This window comes from Oxyura jamaicensis, chromosome 3 (assembly GCF_011077185.1).
Source record: "Oxyura jamaicensis isolate SHBP4307 breed ruddy duck chromosome 3, BPBGC_Ojam_1.0, whole genome shotgun sequence".
Taxonomy (NCBI): Eukaryota; Metazoa; Chordata; class Aves; order Anseriformes; family Anatidae; genus Oxyura; species Oxyura jamaicensis.
The window spans coordinates 29,515,182-29,536,503 of record NC_048895.1 but is presented as its reverse complement, the minus strand read 5'-3'; the positions used below and the strand labels follow the sequence as shown (position 1 = coordinate 29,536,503).

At 42.0% G+C, this 21,322-nt stretch overlaps 1 long non-coding RNA gene across 1 annotated transcript; it reads left to right on the top strand.

Annotated features, from left to right (window-relative positions):
* The first annotated feature begins 13,113 nt into the window (after nucleotides 1-13,113).
* On the top strand, nucleotides 13,114-19,291 carry LOC118163771. The gene is made up of 3 exons (XR_004749181.1): nucleotides 13,114-13,395; nucleotides 16,407-16,515; nucleotides 19,253-19,291. It is a non-coding gene; the product is annotated as an uncharacterized LOC118163771 (long non-coding RNA).
* The last annotated feature ends 2,031 nt before the right edge of the window (nucleotides 19,292-21,322 follow it).

Here is a 21,322-nt window from a genome sequence, read left to right as displayed (position 1 = left end):
GCTGCCAAATAACTCAGGAAAGCCAAACTTACTAGGCAGTGCTGGTAGTTCAGTGTACAAAAGATCACGTTCCCCAAAAACCAGGGCTCCCTCTTGGTCTCACAACCATCCGTCATGAGAGGTGCTGGGAGGAGTGGTCCCTACATGGAGGAGAATCTGTGAGGAAACTTGCAGATGTCATAGACCTCGTCCTCAGGAAATGAACCGTGTGGCTGCTCACTGCACGGGTTGGGGATGTCAGACCACTGGCATGCATCATGCCCCAGGCTTGTTTGCTCAGAGCATGGTGCACTGAATCATTGACACATCCTTGGGACTGTTCCACTCATCTGCAATTTAATCTACTGTGTTGCAGAAGAGCTTGGAGGCTTACACAGATTTTGAAGTCCCATTGTGTCCAGCATCATATAAAAAAGATCTGTCCACGCCAAACTAGCTCTGTTTAAACAAGCTGCTATTACACTGTATCAAAGGATATGTTAAGATATTCATCAGTCTTGAGCTAGAATATGTTGTTCATTTTAAAAGGTGTTTGAGTGTTGGCGACATTAATGGTTCAGTCTGGTTGTTTTGCAGTGCCCAAACCACAGAAGTCTTAGCAAATGCAAGTTTAGAGCGTTTCTGAGATCTGGTACAGTAAGAATAGGACTCTGAAGGTCACAGCTGGAGAGAGGGAGGCCCCAGAGGGATTTTTCCACCAACAGGAGTGACCTCTCCTCTCTACCAGCTGCCAGCCCTGCTAATCCCTTGCTCTTCAGGGAAACTAGATGAGCAAGGAAAGCTAATTGCCAGGTAAGGTCATTAAGTATTTAATTCCCAGCTGAACCAAGAGAAATCAACTCCAAACACACAGTGGTAAAGTCAGAAGCTTCAAAGCCAAAAAAGTATGTTTCATAATGGAGCTACCAAATGGAGGAGAGGGGTTTAAAATAGAGATTAGTCCATGTCATATCTTTGTAGCTGGATGCGTGCCTGTAGCTGTGGTTCTGAATTGCTTCTCAAGCTGGAAGGCATGAAGATGGGAAATCTTGCAAAATATCAGATCTCGTAGGATTTCTGCCATTTGAAATTAGTCATGTTGCAAGACTTTGGCACTGTCAAGACTTAGTCCTATTTTAAAGTGAAGACATATTTCTAAAATGAACCTAACCATTAGTTTGAATTGGGTCTTTACGCAGTACCTCTGCCAGCTGCTGCAGAAATGCCTGTTAGTGCAGCTTCAAATAAAGAGTAAAGAGTAGTATTTAGAAAGAGCAAAAGCAGCACGTTTCCCCGTACTGAGCCACAGCATAGGCTCTCCAGGCACTGCTTGTTCTTGCAGGACCTATGCACATCTCCAACGTGGAGCAAGTACCTCTTACATAAGTGTGAGCTATGGTCAACACAGGCTGTCCTAATGTCTAGCTCCTTTGGAAACTCCTATTTCCTAAAAGTTCTCTTTGAGGCTATTTACGCTGCTTTCAGTTAAAATGAAGATATTTAAAGGAGTGCTTTGGTGGCATAGTGATATTTTTCTAATACTTTTGCGTGAAGGCTCTGTGGGTGGTTTGATGTACTTCATACGATGTCCAAGTAAAATTTAACAAACTCGAAAGTCATGAAGATGAGCACTCAAGTGTTAAGGAATATAAGAATGAAAGGAATCAGATTAAATTATGGCCTGTGTACACTCAGTCCCATGTGCTGTGCATTACAGGGTAGTCTGTGGCTGTGCCCTACGGAGAGAAGAGCTGTGCAGCGTGTTGGTGTAGCTGGACTTCAGAGGATTTAGCCCTACACTTTGAGCTAAGGGCCTGTTGGACATGTGTGAAGTGTAATTATTTTTTGTCAGGCTCATGGCCTGATCAGGTTTGGGAGAATGTTTGTGGGGATGCCAGAAAGGATACCAAGTGTATTTAGGGGTGCAGATCTGATGGTTGCAGCCTGTTCCCAACAATATTCTAAGTTTGGGAGGGGGGCTTCAGCTTTTCGTATGTGTTATGGCTTTGACTAAAATTAATTTGGTTCAGAAAATCAGTCCTACTCAAGAGGTCTCTTACACATAGACTTAAATTTTCATGGATATTTTCAGGGCTTACCAGTTAACCTTTTACATTAAACCTGTGTTCCGTTACATTCTTCAAAATATTTTAACATGTACTTACTAGCAGTCTACTAGCAGTAGTAGAATGAAATTCAGAGTCTTGCTGAACGTGGACACAAGTTTGGTTTTGTATTCTAATTTTGAGTATTACAGCTTCTTGGGCCTTTTTGAAGTAGGTGTTGTATACAAAATGATCGTGTTCCATATAATCTATTTCTGTAGGAAAAGGGACATATTTTCCTACCTATTATGGAGTGTTCTGATGCAGAGGACAGTTTATTTCTAGCTGTATTTTTTCTAGCCCTTTTTTTAGTGCCATCAGTCTTGTCCTGTGTTATTAGGACAGTAGTTTTCAACACCGCCCACTCTTAGTTGTAAAGCAGTGAGATCATTTAATTTTTCATTTTGTGGGAAGGTTTGCAATTTCAATTTTTTTTTTCTTGATGCAGGATGGAAAAAAAAAAAAGCTTCATAAATCTTGCTGATCTAACGATACGTAGTGGATTCTACTGTATTTCACAGAATGTTTTAAAAATGTTTTCAAAATAGCAAAGGGATTGTTCCATTACAGAAAGGCTGAAACGGAGCATTTAAATCTTGCTAAAATTCTCTGCTATCAATTTATAAAATATTTTTTTTCCTCAAAGCTGTCACACACCTTTCAGCTGATTAGCATTTTCCAGTAATTTGCAATAACTTTAGTTGGTTACCCTACAATTTTCTTTGGAAACAAACCTGCAGGACCTTACAAACAACACACTGCAAATATTCTGTCTTCATCTGTCATTTTCCTCTTTGTATGAGTGTTTCAGCTGCTCTGTGCCTGTGTCCAAATGAGGCCTTTTCAACGTGTTCTGGAGCAGGTGATCACCTTCTGTCCTTCCTCCAGCTTAATGAGCCTCACATGAAATCCTCCTCACTCTTATTTTGTGCCAGGTGGGTAGAACACATCTGTCTTTCCACAAGCAGTTATGTTTATAGACATAATGCCTTCTGAAACTGGAAATTTAGGATAACGGAATCAGGAGCCTTCATTAGGTACAGCAGCACAGTTCTTGTAAGCACATCACCCCAAAATGCAGCTATGAAACTGCTCAGGGATAACTTAGAGCATGCTCTCAGTGTTTGGACAATTTTACTACAGTTTCCCAGCGGGAATAAAACTGTATTTCTGTTCTCTGATCTTATCTTTGAATTATTTTATGTACATTCTTCCTTTTACCCTGGTATGTGTGCATATGTTTTAATAGTGAGAGAGAAAGAGACCAGAAATTAGCTCTCTAAAGAAAAAGTGGAATTAAAACCAATGAAAACTGAGCTTGTCTCCAGTGGCAGATTTTTTTCCCCTGTGCCTCCTTTTTGAGTATTTCTACCCTTTCCCATTCTTTTCACACTGAAGTTGAGGAGGACTTGGCATTAGCAGAAGTGTGTTTGCATCTAGTATGAGGGCGTTCCTTTAAAATTAGAGATCTAGGTCTTCTAGGAAGACCTAGTTTCGATGTCTGTGCATGGGCTGTACTGAAACACCCCAACACAATATTCTCACTATAGAGCAAACCAAAAGTTGTATTGTGGGGGCATGCTCAATGTTTCTTCTTTACAAAGTGTGTCATATCAAATAAGTGTGTTTGTCAGAGGTCTTAGGTCTAACTCCTACCTGCATTTGTAGCTTCTACATGGAGCAAGTAGGGTTCCCAATTCCTCTCAAAAGAGCCGCTCAGATAGGGAAAAACAGTCTTTCTAGCTCTGTAACCTTAACAAAGATTGCAGTATTCCTTCAGAGCAAAATATGCATGACATCTGGAAGCAATTATTCCTTTAAAAATCACTTCTGTGAGTCAACATTGAAAATGCATTCAGTGCTGAAAATGAAAACTAATAAACACTGAAATTTCCAGTTATCCCACAGTCTGAATGACCCATGTTGGAACAAAGTCATTTCTAGAAAGCCTGAGCAGGATGGGCACAAAGCCGGTCTTGGATCCCGAAGCTGTCCAAGCTGTGCTGAAGCAAAGAAATAACGTTTGTATGAAATCAGATAGGGAGCTTTTCTTTCTCTTATATTACAGAAATGGGGTTGGGGCGTTGCAGGGAACGAGGTCACAGTAACAGACCTTGCCCACGAAGAAATCGAGCACAGCATTTATGGATTTAGAGACAATTCATAGTTTTCAGTGATATGACACCTGGTGATCTGGGCCTTTTAAAACAGTGTAATGTAGGATCACCATGGGGCTGGAAAACCTACAGTGAAAAACTAGTTAGGCTGGGGTCTCCTGTGCTAGCAAGAGAGCAGAGATACCTTGGAAGTGCACTGTGCTCTGCTGGGTTTCACTGGCAGAGTGGGTCTCAGGACACTTCTGGAGAGGTCAAATGTTGAAGCAGATCCTGATTGTTTGAGAGCTCACCAGATGTTCCCTTCAACTTTTACCCAGTAATATGGACTGGATGGCTGGGAGCTGGTTTCTCCTCCTTTAGCAGCATTTAGGTGTCTGCAATGTAGCGATTCCCAGATTATTTAATAGCCAGGAAACACTAAGGGGCCTTACCAGGCTGCTACTAGCCTGGTTTCCTAAGGCCACATAACTGTCTGGTTGCACAGTGAGTCTGTCTGATATGTACCAGTTGAAGTCAAAGGCTTCAGATGCCCCATTTCCTATCTCAGTGTGGATCAGGGCAAGAGCCCTGATGCTGCTGTGTCAAGCTGTACAATAGGTGGTCAAACACCTTCTCCTGTGCTACATCAGATGAGAATAATATTTATGATTGGGGGCTGTAGGAAACTCAGTGGTCATGAAGATCTCAGAGTACCTACTGCTCTCCAGAAGGACTAGGTGGTAGTGCTGATGAACATATTTGTGCTGATAAACATTGTGCCCAATTTGCATGCCAGCTGGTTCAGCTACTTACTTGCTATTCTTCCTGCAACCATAATTTTTATCATAAATATTTTCCAGACGTACATCAGTAGCTCATATCGCTTGGCTGGCAAGTCTAAGACAAGTCTGTTTTAGTAAGCCAGACGGTTTGTACAAAACAAGCTGACTCTGTACCCTAGAAAGTGGTCATTTCCTGCTTCTTCTGAGTCTCTGATCTCTTTCTCAGTACCTACGGTACATCTGCATGCAAATTATGGCAAGAATGCTAGAACTTACAGGCATTAATGGAGGAAATGGTATTTTGCTAGCTTGCAAGTCTTATCAACGTTAGAGCTTTTCTTTTTTTTTTTTTTTTCAGTGAAATAATGTTTTTAAAATAACTTCAGGTTTGGTGGGTGTTGGAGGAAGGGGCTTGGACCTCAATTCTTGACCTTGAAACTGCAGTTTACAACAGCAGTCGCTCTGCTGGGCTTTTGGACAGAGAGGGTCTGGCCCTGGTGAGCTGTGCCTGCTATTACAGAGCTGTGACCCATGCAGGCAAAGTACCTGCCTTTTTACCTTGACTTTTGAAGCCCGCACTGTGGCCTGAGCTGCAGCAGATGAGCCGCATGCAGTGCAAGGGCCACGGTGACCTGTGGTGATCATAGTTAAGGCAACTTCTTTTTCTGCTGTAGCCCACAGCTCCTGGTGGTGATGCAAGGTGTGTGACAGGCTGGGTGAGGCTGATGGGGGGGTGACACTGATGGTGTCATTGACACGGTTGGAACATGCACCCAAGTGATGCCTTCCTCTTTGAACTGCCTTGTTATACAAACAACTGAATAAAAAGAAAACTACTTGCCATCGAGTGCTATACCAGCAATTTGTTTCTGGTGGCTCAGTCCACTTATGTAGTGTTTCTGGCCAAGCAGTGAGCTTTGGGAAGGCCTTTCATATTGTCACAGCTAGAACTGGACAAACCCCAGTCATCTGTACAGGCCTTCACTGAGGATCCTGTTTTCAAACCTCAACTTTGTGCTGCGGTAAGGACAGCTAGCTTGGAGCCAACTTCTTTCCAAAATCCTGCTTCTGGTTTTGATGTCCAAACAGGGGGCTAGGCTCTTCTGGAAACACCAGCAGTCTACTGCACTGCTGCATGGGTTGGCTGGGAAGTGGTACCTTAGAGAAGCTCTTCTTTCTGGCTCCAGCTCTGCCTCAGTGCAGCAGGAGATCATTCCTCCACTGTTTGCTGTTTCAGTTTCACAGAGGTCATCACTTACATCACTTTCACATATGCTTTACTCTGGGCAGATAAGAGGTGATAAAGGAACTTGTTTTATTTTCATGCCTTGACCTGAGTGATTCACTCAGATGATCTGATGATGCCCCAAAGACTTGATTAAATAGCTATGATTGCTTAAACAGCAACAACGGCTCCGGCTCTGCACTGTGTGGATACTTCTTTGCACTTTTAAAATCCTGGCCCTGCTGATAGCTGCAGCGTTATCTTAATGCTCTTTCGTGGGGGTTTGCCAAAGTGCAAAAGAGCCCATCTGAGAAATGCTGTGCTTGGGTCATTTTTTTTAAGATTATGGGTGCAGTGAAGAAACAGCTTGTCCAGTTCTAAATATACTGTCCTTGACAGACGTGAAATAAGCCCACTGATTAAAATAGCTGCCTAGTTCCCAGTTTGAGATCTTACTGTATAACATCAGCGCTTGGCTGCCCTTCTGGTAAACTTGGAGAAGAACTGATTTCCATTTTGCTCCTTTTGAAATGAAAGACGTTTGAGGATTGTCATTCAGGAGGAATGTACCGATTCTAAGAACTTCTAAACAAGGCTCACTTCATAATGAATGGCAGTGGGAGCCCAGATTTATGGTAAGATTATTTGGTTAAACGTAGCCTGAAGCAATGAAAAATGAGCAGCCTAAAAAAGAATTTTGTTGAATATCTTGGCAGTTAAATCAAGTGGCCTGATTTATGAGAAACACCAAGTTATCTTCCTGCAAGCAGATCTGTAAGAGTGCTTTTAAATCCGTGCCCTTTGGAGGGGCAGCTCTTGGTGAGACGTACGGTGTGCCTACTCCTTCTGAAACATGATGGGACGTGCTTCCTTCTCTCTTTAAATGGCTAGGTGGAATGCTTGGTGGACTGCCAGCTGCCGTAAGAGGGATGCTGGTGCTTTCCTGCCCTTGGGCCTTCCTCAGCTGGTGGATGTGAAGGGAGCGAGGCCTGGCTGCAGGAGCACGGAGCCCCACTGAAGGGGTGGGTGATGAACTGCAGAGGGACAGAGATGCTTGAGATGCGAGGGGAGACCAAGAGTCATTTTGGTGCTTTTGGTTTGGCACGTGCTGCCAGAGGGACAGCCCATCCCACCATGGCTGGTGGAGTGGCTCCTTTTATAGGAGTCCCCCATAAACACGCACCAACATGGCTGGTGTAGCCTGGAACCAGTGGCTGGAATTAGAGGTGATGAGTCCCAGCCAACAGGTGTACAGGTCATGGATGAAATCATTGCAGGCAGTCAGGCTTTTGCTGTGGACATCAGTGGAATCCTGATTTTTCCTGTGATTATTTCCACATGTGTGTGTGCACTGGCATTTGTGTAAACGTGAATCCAAGAGCCACACTTTTCATTGGCAAAGCATCCCGTACGTGCCAGTCCCTCTTAAATTTTCCGTTCATCTATCTGAACAGATCTTATATTGTGTATGTCTCCAGGAGTCTTATTTTTGCCCACGTGAAGCTAACTGCCTATAATAAAGTCACGATAATTGTTTGACTAAAATAAGAACCGAGATTTCAAAATAAGAAACCCAAAACCAAATCCACAGCTATTTTTTCGAGTTCTAAAAAAAATAAATAAATAAATCATATTTCCGTCTTAAATGAATCTCTCACCACTTAATAGGAACTTGCTGTTCTGCAAGACACTGAGGGCTTTTTTCAGCACATTAATCCTCAAGTCAGTGGAAGACCTAAGCAAGCATTTAAAGGTAAGCATGTGCTCACACACTTGCTGAACCGGGACAGAGCATCCAGTGTTTTCCTGAATCGTGTCGTATGTTTCAAAGGAGGGACCTTTGTTTTGCCAAATGGTTCGTTTATGTATTGCAATGTGCTGAGTGCTCAGTGATAATCCCATTTGGAGGGAAAGCTACACTTGGGAAAAGCTATTTTCAGTAGCTCTGTTTTCTCTAACCCCGTTTCCCTAATTATGATCAGCTAATGCTGACAGACCGGTTCACAGAAATTAAACCCCATTATCTACTACAGCCAAGTCAATGAGGCCTGGAGTCGGACCCCACTTTAACATAAGTAAAATAAAGATCCCCTGTGGCTTTTAATTCCTTTTTATTTAGTTACTTAATTGAACCTGCACTGTTCTTCCTTTGTAATTGATTACCACACAGAAAAGGTAATGAAACAGAAAACTTTATTTTCTCTCCAGTGATTTTTATGGTTATCATGGAAGTGTTTTTTACTGCTTCATTTTGGGACATAAAAATTCTCAATATAGGCAAAGGGAAATCAATGTTAGTTAATTGAAGGCATTTACATGCTTGGAAGATTAAAAGCTGTTTGTTGCTTTTTGTTGTTGTTGGTAACTCAACTTTGATTTTTCAGAACAAGGATTAATCTGGCATTTGATTGTCCCTTTCTTTTTTCAAAACTGAATCTGTAAAGTTTGAGGACCTGGTCCAAAACCCACTAAAGCCAAATGGGAATCGTTCCATCTAATTCAGTGGCTTTGGATCATGTTTTAGAAGCACGTATTCGTGATATATTTATATATGTATACACACAGATGCCTATCTTCTCCATGTGCAGTTTGTCAGAACTGAGCTTAATCTCTGAGGAAGATAAGGAAGGATTTTTTCCCCCTGGATTTAAGGAAAAACTGATGTTAATTTCTCAATTATTTCCTTTAAATCTCATTTCTCTCGTGCTTATGTTTTAATGTGTCAAGTTTCTCTTCATTTTGTACATGCTCCCCCTTTTCATTTTCTTCCTTTTTATTCGTTGCCTGTCTTGGCTGCCTTCTGAGAGACCCTTGCCATGCAGACTCGATTCACCCAGCAACCAGCAATGCCCACAGCCTCCCTACCCCTGGATATTTATTTATGATGCACAGTGCTGGCTGAGTGTTAAACAACTCAAGTCTGAAAATCTTAATGAGTTGCCAGCTTTCCCCACCCCTTGCCTTTGTGCATACAGCTTTTTGCCTTGAAGCAATTTTAATAAAGACTATGTAACAACATGGTGTTGGCATAGCATGAGCAACATTATTCCATCTGTTTCTAGGGAAAATGTAAAAACATGTGTTAGTATAACATTGAGGTTCCAATTTTCAACAGTTAAAAATCAGGCAACACTGACGTTACAGGCTGCTTTTCAAAGCTATTTAGTGATTTTCATTGCCTTTGTTTTTTGGGAAGCCAAGTTCAGATGCCTTTAAAAAGTCTCGTATTCAAAGAGCTTTAAGTACCCATCCTTGGAAACTAAGGCTCTGTTAGCTGTTTTGGTTTGGGCAGCCAAAATCCTTGCTTTCTGTTGATAGTGTTGCAGAGCTGATATGTTAAAGCGTATTCAGTCTTTCACTGTAGAGATGAATGAGGGCTGTAAAATGATATTTGCAAACATTCATCTCAACTTTAATGAGAATTAACCTTACATTAGGCATAGAGCTTGAGCATGCTGATTTTAGTATTTTGCCAAGCTTAGATAGGTATAAAAAGGGAGCTTTTAAGGGAATATTTGTGTGTGTGTGTGTGTGTGTTATAATGATATACTGGGCATACTTTTTACTAAACATCACATTTTGAACAGTGATGATAGAATATCCTGTCAGCTCAATAGTGTTGATTTGTGCCAAAAATCTAATTTTATGAGTTATATAGGTACAGTCAGGAAACAAAGTGATGTAGCATGTGGCTTCCTGGCATTCGTACCTAGTGAGAACAGCTTTTACTGTCAGGGCTGCAAACTCAAACCAATGTTCACAGGGAGGTACTCATCAGCACAGGGCAGCGTTACTGCACAAGGAGTAGAACAAAAGTGATACTGTACAAATCAAGCGATTGAAGAGCAAACAAAGAGTGAACAGGGACCTGATGCTACAAACAAGGAAGAACTGGTTGGAGACATCAGTGTTGGAGACAGCCTTAGCTGCAGTGATCATAGGATGGTGGAGTTCAGGATCTTAAAAGGTGGGAGAAGGGCAAAAAGTAGGACCACAATCCTGGATTTCAGGAGAGCAGACTTCAGCCTCTTTAGAGGTCTGCTTGGAAGATTCTAATGGCTTATGGCCCTGGATAGAAGAGGGATCCAGGAGAGTTGGCTTCTTGAGTCCATCCCAAAAAGCAAAAAATCAAGTGTAGGTGGCAGGAGGCCTGTATGGATGTGCAAGGAGTGCTGAGGTGAATTCAGACATACAAAGGAAGCAGGGGCAGGTCACCCAGGAGTACTGTAGAGATGATGTCTGAACTTGCAGAGATGAGGTTTCAGAAAGCTGAGGCCTAGTTGACTCTGGTGAGAGATGTGAAGGGCAACAAGAAAGGTTTCTGCAAACATAGAAACAGCAAAAGGATGAGAAGGGAAAGTGTGGGCCCACTACTGAATGGGGCAGGGAAACTGGTGAGAGATGACATGGAAAAGGCAATGGTACTCAATGCCTTCCCTCCTTAGTCTATACTAGTAAAATTACCCTCCAGGAATCCCAACCCTCTGAGACCAGAGGGAAGTTGTAGACCAAGGAAGAAGGATGAAGGGAAAACTATGCTTCACCAACCTGATAGTCATCTACAAGGAGATGAACAGGAGGGTTGGACCAGGTGACCTCCAGAGGTTTCTTCCAACCAAACAATTCTGCAGCTCTTATTTTCTAGTCTCCTAATCATTTCACAGAGCAGACACCATACAACAGGTGAGTCACCACACATCATGGCTCTTAACTTTTAACAGTAGAGGAGAGAGTTTAGAACAGAAGTAGTCTGAAGGTTTCTTTTGATGTTGTTATTGTTGATTGTGTTTTTGTAAAGCTTTTCAGAGAATATTTGTGAAGAACATGTATTAAAAACAGAAAGGTCAATTTGTGAATGATCCATTAACCAATCTTAGACTAAATATATTATAATTATCATTAATGCTTTAAGCAATTCTACTGCTTGCTTTGCGTGACTGTGTACCAGCATGATTGTGTACCAGCCTTTGGTTTGATTCTTCTGTCACCATCAGACATCAGTTGAATTTGTGACTGACATTTATAAAAGTATTTGAAGTTTTCCTTAATAAATAGTTCAAGGCTTCTTTCAGGTTGATCTTTGAAGTGTTAATGTATTGCATTCCCACTAAAAAATACACCTTTTTAATATACATTACACAAGAGTAGTAGAGAAGTAAATTTATTTATTTTAAAAAAAAAAATGATATGCATGCTAGGTGTGGATACCAGACTCTACTTTATGTGATAACATTTGCTCGTGGTTACTCTATTTGATGCATGCAATAAATTCAATATACATGGTACTGCTTACCCCAAACCTACATATTCAGAGGTGGTTTTGATGGTGCTGGTGGCAGCAAGGTGTGTATGTTTTTTTTGTCTATCTTATTTCTGTCTGGGCATTAGGAAAATTTACTTTGGGTGCCATAGTAGGCTGTAGTAAGATGCAGGAAAACAATTTTACAATGGTTGCTGTGCTATCTTATCTGATGTGGTCAATTGCAAATAAATCCAAACACGTGGTGAGAAACAGCCTCTGTTCCTCCTCACCCTTTTGCATACATGGCTCCAGTTGTTCTCCCGAACACAGAGTGCATGAGCCTTGCTCACCCCCTGTGAGCAGTCCAGCATCCCCAGCAGCTGTGGACTGGCCTTGAGACCAACAGAGATGCTGCTCGCCAGCCCTTGGCGGTGGTTCCCTGTGAGGGGGACCTGGGGGGACCATCCAATCCCCTGACGGCCAGAGCTTACTGCTCACAAATTCATGCATTTTTTTCATGAGGTGTGACTCATCAGAGTCATCAAGACGCGACCTTGTAAAAGTGGCTTTTGTAGAGCGATAGAAACCACAAGATCCCATTACAAGCCATTTTGTTTTCAGTGACTAATGGAAGGTCAGCAGTAATCAGACAAGAGGAAATTCTTAACTCTTTCTCAGATTCCCTTTTTCCTCTTTAGTAAAAGCAAAACTCACCAATAAATGAAATTCAGCTCAGATGGGTATTCTTTGTATGCAATGCGCCAGTGCCTGGTTACTTGATGGAAGATTGCCAAATGTCTGTCCAATTTTCTTTTCTTTTTTTTTTTTCTTCCTGCAAAAGCTGTTTGCTGCTTGTAAAATATATTTCAGCTACTTCAAAGTTCTTAAAACAACTTTTTGTTTGTTTGTTTCATTCACATTTTTGATTTTATGGATCATATAAGCAAACATGGTAAGGAGCAAAGTATCAAGGTTTCAGACCAGATTCCTGGAGCAGATGAGCAGACCTTCAAGGCCAGACAATGGAGCAAGCCGATGAAGTCAGTGTAGCCTGGCTCTTCAGTCAAAATTGCAGCATTGGGACTTAGGAGGTCTCACTCGTTAATTTAATTGTACATAACAAGTAAAATGAAGAGGGTGAAAGGGCAAACAGACACAGAAACACATTTGCAAGCTTACAAAAAAGTTGAGCTGCATGTGCTGTTGGACCTGTTAATGTAAGTGATTCAACATAGACTGACTTTCAGACCTATGCAGAGATCTTGTAAAATTAATGTGCACGGTATGCTGAAAAATGTGGACACATGGGACTCGTGAGCAAGGGCTGGGAACCGAGCTTACGGCTGACAGAAGGGGCAGTGCATGAACTGGGAGGCAGGCTATGGAGCAGCATATATGCTTTAATCATAAAATTATTTTTAATGTCTGTTACGGGTCACTTTGACCTGGGATGAGGTAGTAGATTAAATATATGTGCAAGACTCTGGTGTAATGGGCTCAGCATTGTGCTTAATATTGAAGGAGGACTATTGCTGGGGCCAGAGACCTACCCAGCCAATGCTTCACTAAGTGACCTTGAAGTCAACATGAATGTATGCAATATAATGCAAGCAATTGTGTGTCATATTTTTCTGCCTCTCTTCCCATATTACTTCCTCCATATTGTTATATCTATTTTCAGCTCAGTGCAGGCCTGAGGGATGGCAGCAGATGACTCATGGACTGGACACCAATGGCAACACATTTACCCCGTGTCCGTTGGCTGAGTGCTACTGACTGAAATCGCAGGCTCTACCTCAATTTGCAGCAACAGTGTCTGGTCTTGTCTGGATCTACTTGAGAAATGGCACTTACTGTTCTTATCCACATTCTCACCTTATGAAATCTCTGAATGTGTGCCAAAGTCTTTCATGGCTTACCTCGCCCATAACGGTGGACAGATTTAGGGAAGCTCTAAACAGCACAGGTAAGTGGAGTAATTTTTTTTTTTTTCTTTTTTTGAGTTCCTTATTTGTCTCTGTAAGAAAACTTCTAAAAACAGCTTATAATTGCAGGTGAGGAGATGACACTTAGCAACAAATGAGCATCTGTGCAATTGCTCCCAGCCACGGTCCAGGGGAGTTCAGGAAGCTGTGTATAACCACAGGGATGTTTTTTTCCCAGCTTAAGTAGCTGGTGCCATTATAGGACTTATTTTCTGAAATTTGGCCAAAAGTGGTTCTAAAATCTATCCTTACGGCAGGGACAAAAAGAAGAAAGGTTTTTAATACGGACCCCCTGCAGGCAGTGAGCTAGGAGAACCTCATCATGTAGGGGGGTGATACATGGACTTCCCATTGGACACCTGGTATTGTGCCTGGCCTCTGGGTCATAAGGAGGTGTCTTCACCAGGCAGAGTTGTCCCAGGCCTGAGAACCAGCTTTCCCTTCCAAGCTCGGTGCTGCAGCCAGCTGGGGTCACTGATCTGGTGAGGTCTTGCAGGTACTGGGGGGAAACTGTGCTCCTTGTAGCAGTGCTTTGTATGGATTCCTACTTAGGACTGTATAAGAGCAAAGGCTGTGCCATCTCCAAGGACACACAATATGAAACTCAGGGGCTTCTTCTCAGGTGGCTGCATCTTTAAATGAGCAAAGCTAAATTAAAAGAGCATTATCAGAAGGTCTGACTCTTTTGGAAGTACAGGTCAGTCATGTTGCTCAGTATCTATGTACCTATCACTTTCTGTATTTGATGAAACTAAAGCAAAGATGATTAAAACCAAGGAAATGAGCCAAAGTGACCCCTTGCTGGATAAATTGAACATAATGACAGATTAGAGGCAACAGCAGGCTATCCTGACTCGAGCAATATACAGCTGATGGATGTGATGCAATACACAAATGCTTCTTTCGTATGGATTTTACTGGAGTTCAGATGTTTCCTGCCCCTGACAAGTGATGAGAAGAGATTTTTCAGGTTTCTTCTTATAAAAGTTTTCATAATGGCATCTTCTTTATGGTCTTCAGTAGCAGCAAGATAGGTATCTCTTAGATCTCTAGAGCCCTAGAGACAAGCATAAGAACATTTCGATAATATGATGACTAACTCCATTCTCTTCTCCATATGTTATTTTTGATCCTTTTAATGGCCCTCATTTAATGACTTCCTTTCTGCAGTACCAGGGGATCACTGATTGGGCATTCCTTAGTAGTTTGGGTCTAGTGGCTATTTGGCTAAAGATGAATGGAGTTATGCTTTCGTTGGCTTGCTTCTGTTGTTTTGCTTTCCACTGCCTGGGAACTTTGTGAAAGAAAATCATCAAAGTAAATAGTCTGTCCAATACTGTAGTGATGAGTCCTGAAGAGAAAAGTAGGCTGTATCATTTTTAGTACGGAACAAAACCCCTTAATCTGGGGACACCCAAAGATATGCCAGGCTGTGCTAGAGGTAGAATTCATCCATTCAAATCTGAGAGTAAAAAGGGGCTTTACCTTTCTGTGAAACAGAGCTTAGGTACTGCAGTCAGCTTTGTGCCTGGCTTTAGGAGTAACTGCTCACAAAGTCAGTGAAATGTATTGTGCAGTGAACCCTATATTCAAGTATGTATTCAAAATCCTAGCACAAATATTGAGTATTTGAAGACCTAAAGTAATTGACATCCTGTCACAGAGAATGTGATTTGGATCTTTTTCTGGGACATCGATTTACAGGCTTCAGCTTTGAACATCAATAAAAGTGACCTTAAAATGGTCTCACAATAATGGAAGAATATTTATTGGAATAAAGTGTATATATAAAGCATATATATAACACACATAGCAGCTGAATGGAAGATAATCAGATGAAAATATTGATGTGGAGATCAAATAAAAATCTAGCATCTTGCATAATCATCTTATACAAATGAAACACAATAACCCAGAGACTATTTTAAACAATTATTTCCTAAAATCCTACCTTGCCTTGACCTTTTCAAGCTCACCATTAAAGTAAAAATGTGGAAAGGAAACTCGTTAGGATTCTGAATATTAGTTTTTACTTTGGCCTTACAGCTCATGCAGGAAAATTGTAAGTGACTCTAAGGAATACTTAATAAAATACATCAGAGTGAATATAGCTGTGAGATATAATGTTGCACGAGCTGTTTTTAGATTGGCACTAATCAGTTGCTACCTGCCAAGATGGTATGATAGGCGTTTGCTTAAGGTCCTGAGGGCTCATCACTTCTTACTGATGTGAAAGCAAGCCCATGGTCCCTGCTATTAAACTGATGAAGCAGCTCCCTGAGTCCATTATGGCTTTGTTTTACAGCTCTGGCATTCCAGAAGGTCTACCTGAATAATTCTTCCACCACAGTGCAAACCCTGGGGACCAAATGTTTCTTGCTTGGTACCTTGTTGGGTGTTTGGGGTGAAGAGGCAAGGCTGGTGAGCTGATGTGTGTCACCATGCTTGGGGCCATTTTCCTAGACATAAGCACCAGGCATGGGTGAATCAAAGCTATCCTAAGATATTCAAGAAGTAAAACCATTGAAGACTGCAGGTGTGCTCTGTCCATCTGTGGCTTGGCAGAACATAAAACTCACCACCACCTGAAGCTGACACAGTATAGGTGCTCTTGGAAGAACAGGCACATATGAGATCATTTTGGCTTTCCCTTCAAACACCTGCCATACACAATGCACAGCAAACTGGACAGATCTTTTTTGTTCTTGGAAAGTGCAAAAGGAGAAAAGACATAGAGATGTACATGGGAAAGATATTTTTCATTCTAGATGAGCAAGTGATAGACAGGAAAGAACTATAAAGTTATTGTTTGTGAAGTTTGTGTGCCGTGTATTTAAGTGGATATGGCATACTTCAGATGCAGAAATTTCAGCAATGGCTGGGTATGGGGTATTAGCAGCATACCTCTGCACTGAATCCCACTACTTCTATGACAAATTGAGATTTTTTGTTTTGTTTTGTTTTGTTTTGTTTGTTTGTTTTTTGTTTTCAGAGAAGGACCATGGCTTGCTCTCCTGCTTTTGCGTAACTGGCCAACAGGTGAATCCTGAGTGAACAGGTCAGCTCAGGAACAAGAAGGATCTAAAGAGATCAAAATAACTGTAAGTGCCAACATTCACAAAAGTTCTTTTTCTTACTATGTGAAAGCAGCATATACACATTCTCAGTGCTGCTGAAAGCCCCATTTTGTAACCTGGGCTTCAGGCTGTACCTCTCCAGCCACAAAGAGGTACATCTTTTGGAGATAATGCAAATTTGCAATTGCTTATGGGAACAACACAGTTTTTTTTTTCCCTGCTCTTCACTTTATGTGGTGTGTAAAATTTGTCCCTAAGAGTTACAGTAGAGTGCAATTGGTTTAGCAATGTATGGGGATGTGAACCCTGAAATAAGTCATTTAAACAGGTGCCATGTCATATTAATTGCAAACAAAGGGCTTGCTGCACCACCTATCTGGATGCATTAGTCAAAGTTAATGAATTATTTATTTATTAAGAGATGTCCTCTGGCATCTTCACATTCTGCTGGAAACTTTTCAGATGGCAGTTCAGGCCCTGCAGCTCAGCAGAAGCATACAGTTAGCTATGAAGTGTGCCACCAGCATCATCAGTGGCAGCAGGAAGCACAGGGGAAGGGTACTGGAACAAGTTTCCTATACTTTATTTTTCCAACCCTTATAATAATTGCCCTCTGTGTTGGCCTGTATTGCTCTGATTTCTGTGCCCTTCCCCTCTTATCTTCCCAGCAGCACCTGAGACTTTGCTTCCCTCCAGTCAACATAAGTGGGTTCATTTCCTTTGAGTCTTACCCATGGTCACCTGTATGCAATGTGCATTATTGTTTTGATTTGCTGTGTGCTGCTTTTGCATTTCTGCCAAGTTAACTTATTCATGATCTTAACATTAAGCAAGTGCTTAAATCTTGAGCTTTAGACTATGTCTAGCGGAAGTGAAGAGGGACAGATTGCAGATTATACTTTAACACCTATCATCATCTTTTCCAGGGTTTATTTGCCACTATTATCAAAATCGGCACATCTGTCCCGTTACATGGCTCTTCATAAAGCCTCTGCTCTTTGTTGTTCATGTTTGCTTCCTTCAGCATTTAGCAGGTTCCTTGACACCTCCTGCTGTCTTCTGTCCTGTGCTGCCTGCTGTGTCCCCAGGACCACAGGCAGAGCCCTCCTCTCCTGAAGGGCCTCTCCACACTTGCTGCTGAGGTGAAGCACGGTTAAGGCCTCACCTCAAGTACTGTGTACAGTTTTGGGTGTCACAATATGAGAAGGGCATCAAACTATTAGCATCCAAAAGAGGGCTGTGAAGATGGTGAAGGGTCTGGAGGGCAAGAAGTATGAGGAGTAGATGAAGTCACTTGGATTGTGTAGCTCAGAGAAGAGACTGAGGGGAGGCCTCATGGCGGCCTGCAGCTTCCTCACGAGCAGAGCCTGGGCTCCCAGCATCTCTGTTGTGTTGCCCACACACTTGACAGGATAAGGAGCACCAAAGCCAGGCCTTGTCACCGCAGCACAAAGGTTTGCATCTCATTTACTCACAAAATTATCCAAAATTACACAATGTGATTATCCTCTGTTGAAGCCCTTGGAAGTAGCCCAACAGCCACAGAAGTTGAAACAAATTAATTGTAGAGCTTGTTTTTTCTTCTTTGTGTGTCCCAGCTTCAGAAGTGAGGAGAAGGATTGTTATGTCTGTCACATAGCAGTGTTCTGGGACTTCATTCACTAATGCTTTTAATGCAGATTTGATCTTCGAGTGAGAAGTCCAGTAGAAGGACAAGTCACTGCAATTAGTAAAGCAAAATCATATCTCATTTTAATCTTCCGTTCTTTCATCTAAGTGATTATAACAGCCAAGTCACTTGTGTCTACCAGGATTTAGCCTCAGAGGAAAAGGTTGCAGCCTGATGAGCTATGCCATGACTGCTTACCACTTGGTTTCTTCACAGAGCTTGGATGTGGCAGCATCTTGCTGTCATGATTGCTGCACGGACCAGCTAGGAAGTTAAATGTTTCATTATGATGATTTCGATACTTGCACTGATTTCCCATGGACTTGTAATTGAAGACATCACAAAAGAAAACAAACCTCCCCCAAACAATTGTGTGTGTCTAAATCACCTACATATGTTTCTTGTTCCTTGCTATGCATGGGCTTCTTTTTAATATAGCTCTTGGCATGACAGAAACCACGCTGGTGACATTATTGGTATTGTTGGCCTGGCATGTTTTTAATAACACCAAGTTTGTTGGTACAGAGCGTGAATTAGTTGTCAGTTCTTGAGAAGTCAAAATTTAATTGCTGATCAAAAGTTTAAAATATGATTTGTATTAGCGACGGTTTTCCATATAAATTCTTTCTTATGACCATTAGGCAAGAAGCCAAAAGCTGACAGCGTGGCAGCTCTGCTCAGCAGTCACAGTTTGGAGCGCAGCTCCAGGCTTCTATTCCTGACTGAATTTCTCATGTTTTTCAGAATTTTTGATTTTTTTCCTTTTGGCAGGAAAAACTGAAAATAAGTTTAGGCCAACCTGAAATAAATCTTTCCCCCATTCTACTTTTCCAGGACAGCTGTCAAGCTGACAGATCAGTTACTCCACAGCTCCATCTATTATGCTCTGTATAAACCCCCACTTCCTACCAAACTGTTCTCCATCACCCTGCCTTCTTTCATAGCCATTCCAAAATGGGCATGAAAGCAAAGTACTTTTTGCAGATACCTCTACAAAAAGTGGACTTTTACCTGTAAAAGTATAGAAGTAGCAAGAGTAAACCAAAGCAGATATTCTTACTGAGGTCAGCTCCACATATATTGTTTTAACAGGTGACTCTACCCTTCCTGTTGGTGTTGAGATTATCAGCCCATGAGTATTGTTTCTCCTTTCTTCTGACTTGCACATGCCTCTTTGGACGATGTAGTGTGCAAACCCATTGTTCACACTCCACTGAAGTGCTGTTAATCTAATACTTAGGAAATTGCTAGTTCAGAGGTAGGGGAGGAGAAAGAGATTTACTATGGGAAGAAGCACCAGAAGCCCACTGGTGAAGGGGATCTGAGGACAGTGATGCATCAGCACCCCAAGGTCAGAACTTTCCTTCTGCAGCTGAGTGTGCTTGTGAATAAATGCGTTAATCCGGTATTAATGATGCCAAATTCCCTTAACACAGAGTTACAAGTTCAGGACAGATGTTCTCAAGACAGCAGACCAAATGGGTCATTTCTCTGTACTGTTACGGCAGATCATAGGTTCTTCAGCCTCCTTGTCCTGTACCTTCTGCTTACCCTAAAAGAACAATGTGAAACCTCCTTGTCCCAGTGGCTGGCAAAGGAGCCTGACCTATTGTACCTGTAAGCTCCCATCTCTGTGCTAACTCCTCCACAGATCCCCAGAAGTATCTGTTTTAAGGTATGTGCCAGGACTGGTTTAACCTTCATGGCCAACAGTCTCTTTCCAGAGCAAATTCCTTTCTCCTTTTCCCGGCTGCATATTTCTCTGAGCTCATTTCTTTACCTACACTGTCGTCTGGAATTTGCCTTCAAGATAACCCTGTCAGTTAATGTTTGCACCACGTTTGAAAAGTCTGAAGTACCACAATTCATTATGATTTCTTTTGTTTTCTTCCCGATACTCTTTCCAAGTCCAGATTGCAGGCACACAAATACCCCTCTGTATCCTGTTGTCTTGAATCTCAACAATTGATCCCTGTTCTCAGTCCCTGTCTGTTTAACTCCTGTACTGCTGGGCGTACAGTGTGGAACTGGTCAGAGTTACAACCAGTGTCACAACTACAATATGAAGTAATTAACAGCGTGTATGTGTGCTTGTAAAAGCTGGTGTATGCCTACTGCATTTCTGCAGTGTGTGTTGGTAGAATCAAGAGGTTATCCTTGCTTCCTAGGGTGTCTTTTCTTTCCGTCTGCCTGTTGGCCACAGGCCTCCCAGGATCTTCTCTGTTTTTTCACCAGAGTATCGGAGAAAGTGGGAACTTGCTGAATGCAGATGAAGTCTGGGGAGATGGATTTGTGCTAGAAGCTTCTATTGAATGTGTGTGAACTATTAGAGGAGGGTTTTGGTTGTGTGGTTTCTCTTTCTTCCCCCCTCCCAAATACATTTAGGGTAAATTTCTGGGAATTTTTAGTCTTAAATACAAAGGCCATCACAGTAACATGTATCACGTCCGTGCTCCAGAGCATGTGGTTCAGAGTTGCTCATGCAAGTATGGTATGGGCAAAATCTCAAACAACAGCTTCTGCTTTGGAAACAGACCAACATTTTTGCTCAAAATATTCACAAATCTTCAGGCTGGACAGAGTCATCGAGGTCGATTCAGAAAAAGTGGTTACAGCTTGTCAAAAGAATTGCAATGAAAGGAGGGCAGAGAGCAGGAGTGCTGAGTACCAGGGTCCATGATGTGAAACTGGTTACAGCAGAGTGCTTATCTGGAGTGTGTGTAAAAATACAGCTAGGGCAGAAAGGCAAAAAAATAAAAAAATAAAAAAAATCCCCAAACAACCTCTTCTGTGGTAGTCTTGTTTCCTGAGGGACAGACCTCTTTCTGACTCCAATGAGTTCAAGTAAACTGCTCTTGTGGTATCAGAGGTGGTATTTTTAGTGGGCACAAATGAGCCTGGTTGCAGTGGAAATAGCAGATGCCCAAATTTTCTTTTCTGAATTCATTGCAGCTGGCTTTGGTGACACTCCATGTTAAGTGGGAAGAGCCAGTGGAGCATGGCATGGCACTACTTGTTTTCCTCATCTCTTAATTTTCCAGGCTGATAAACATGGTAGAGGAAATACACACACACAATTAATATTAAAGTTTGCGGTTGGAACGCCTTAGCTACGGAATTTCCCTGCAACCATGAGGGCTCAGTTCAGCCAGAAAATCCCAA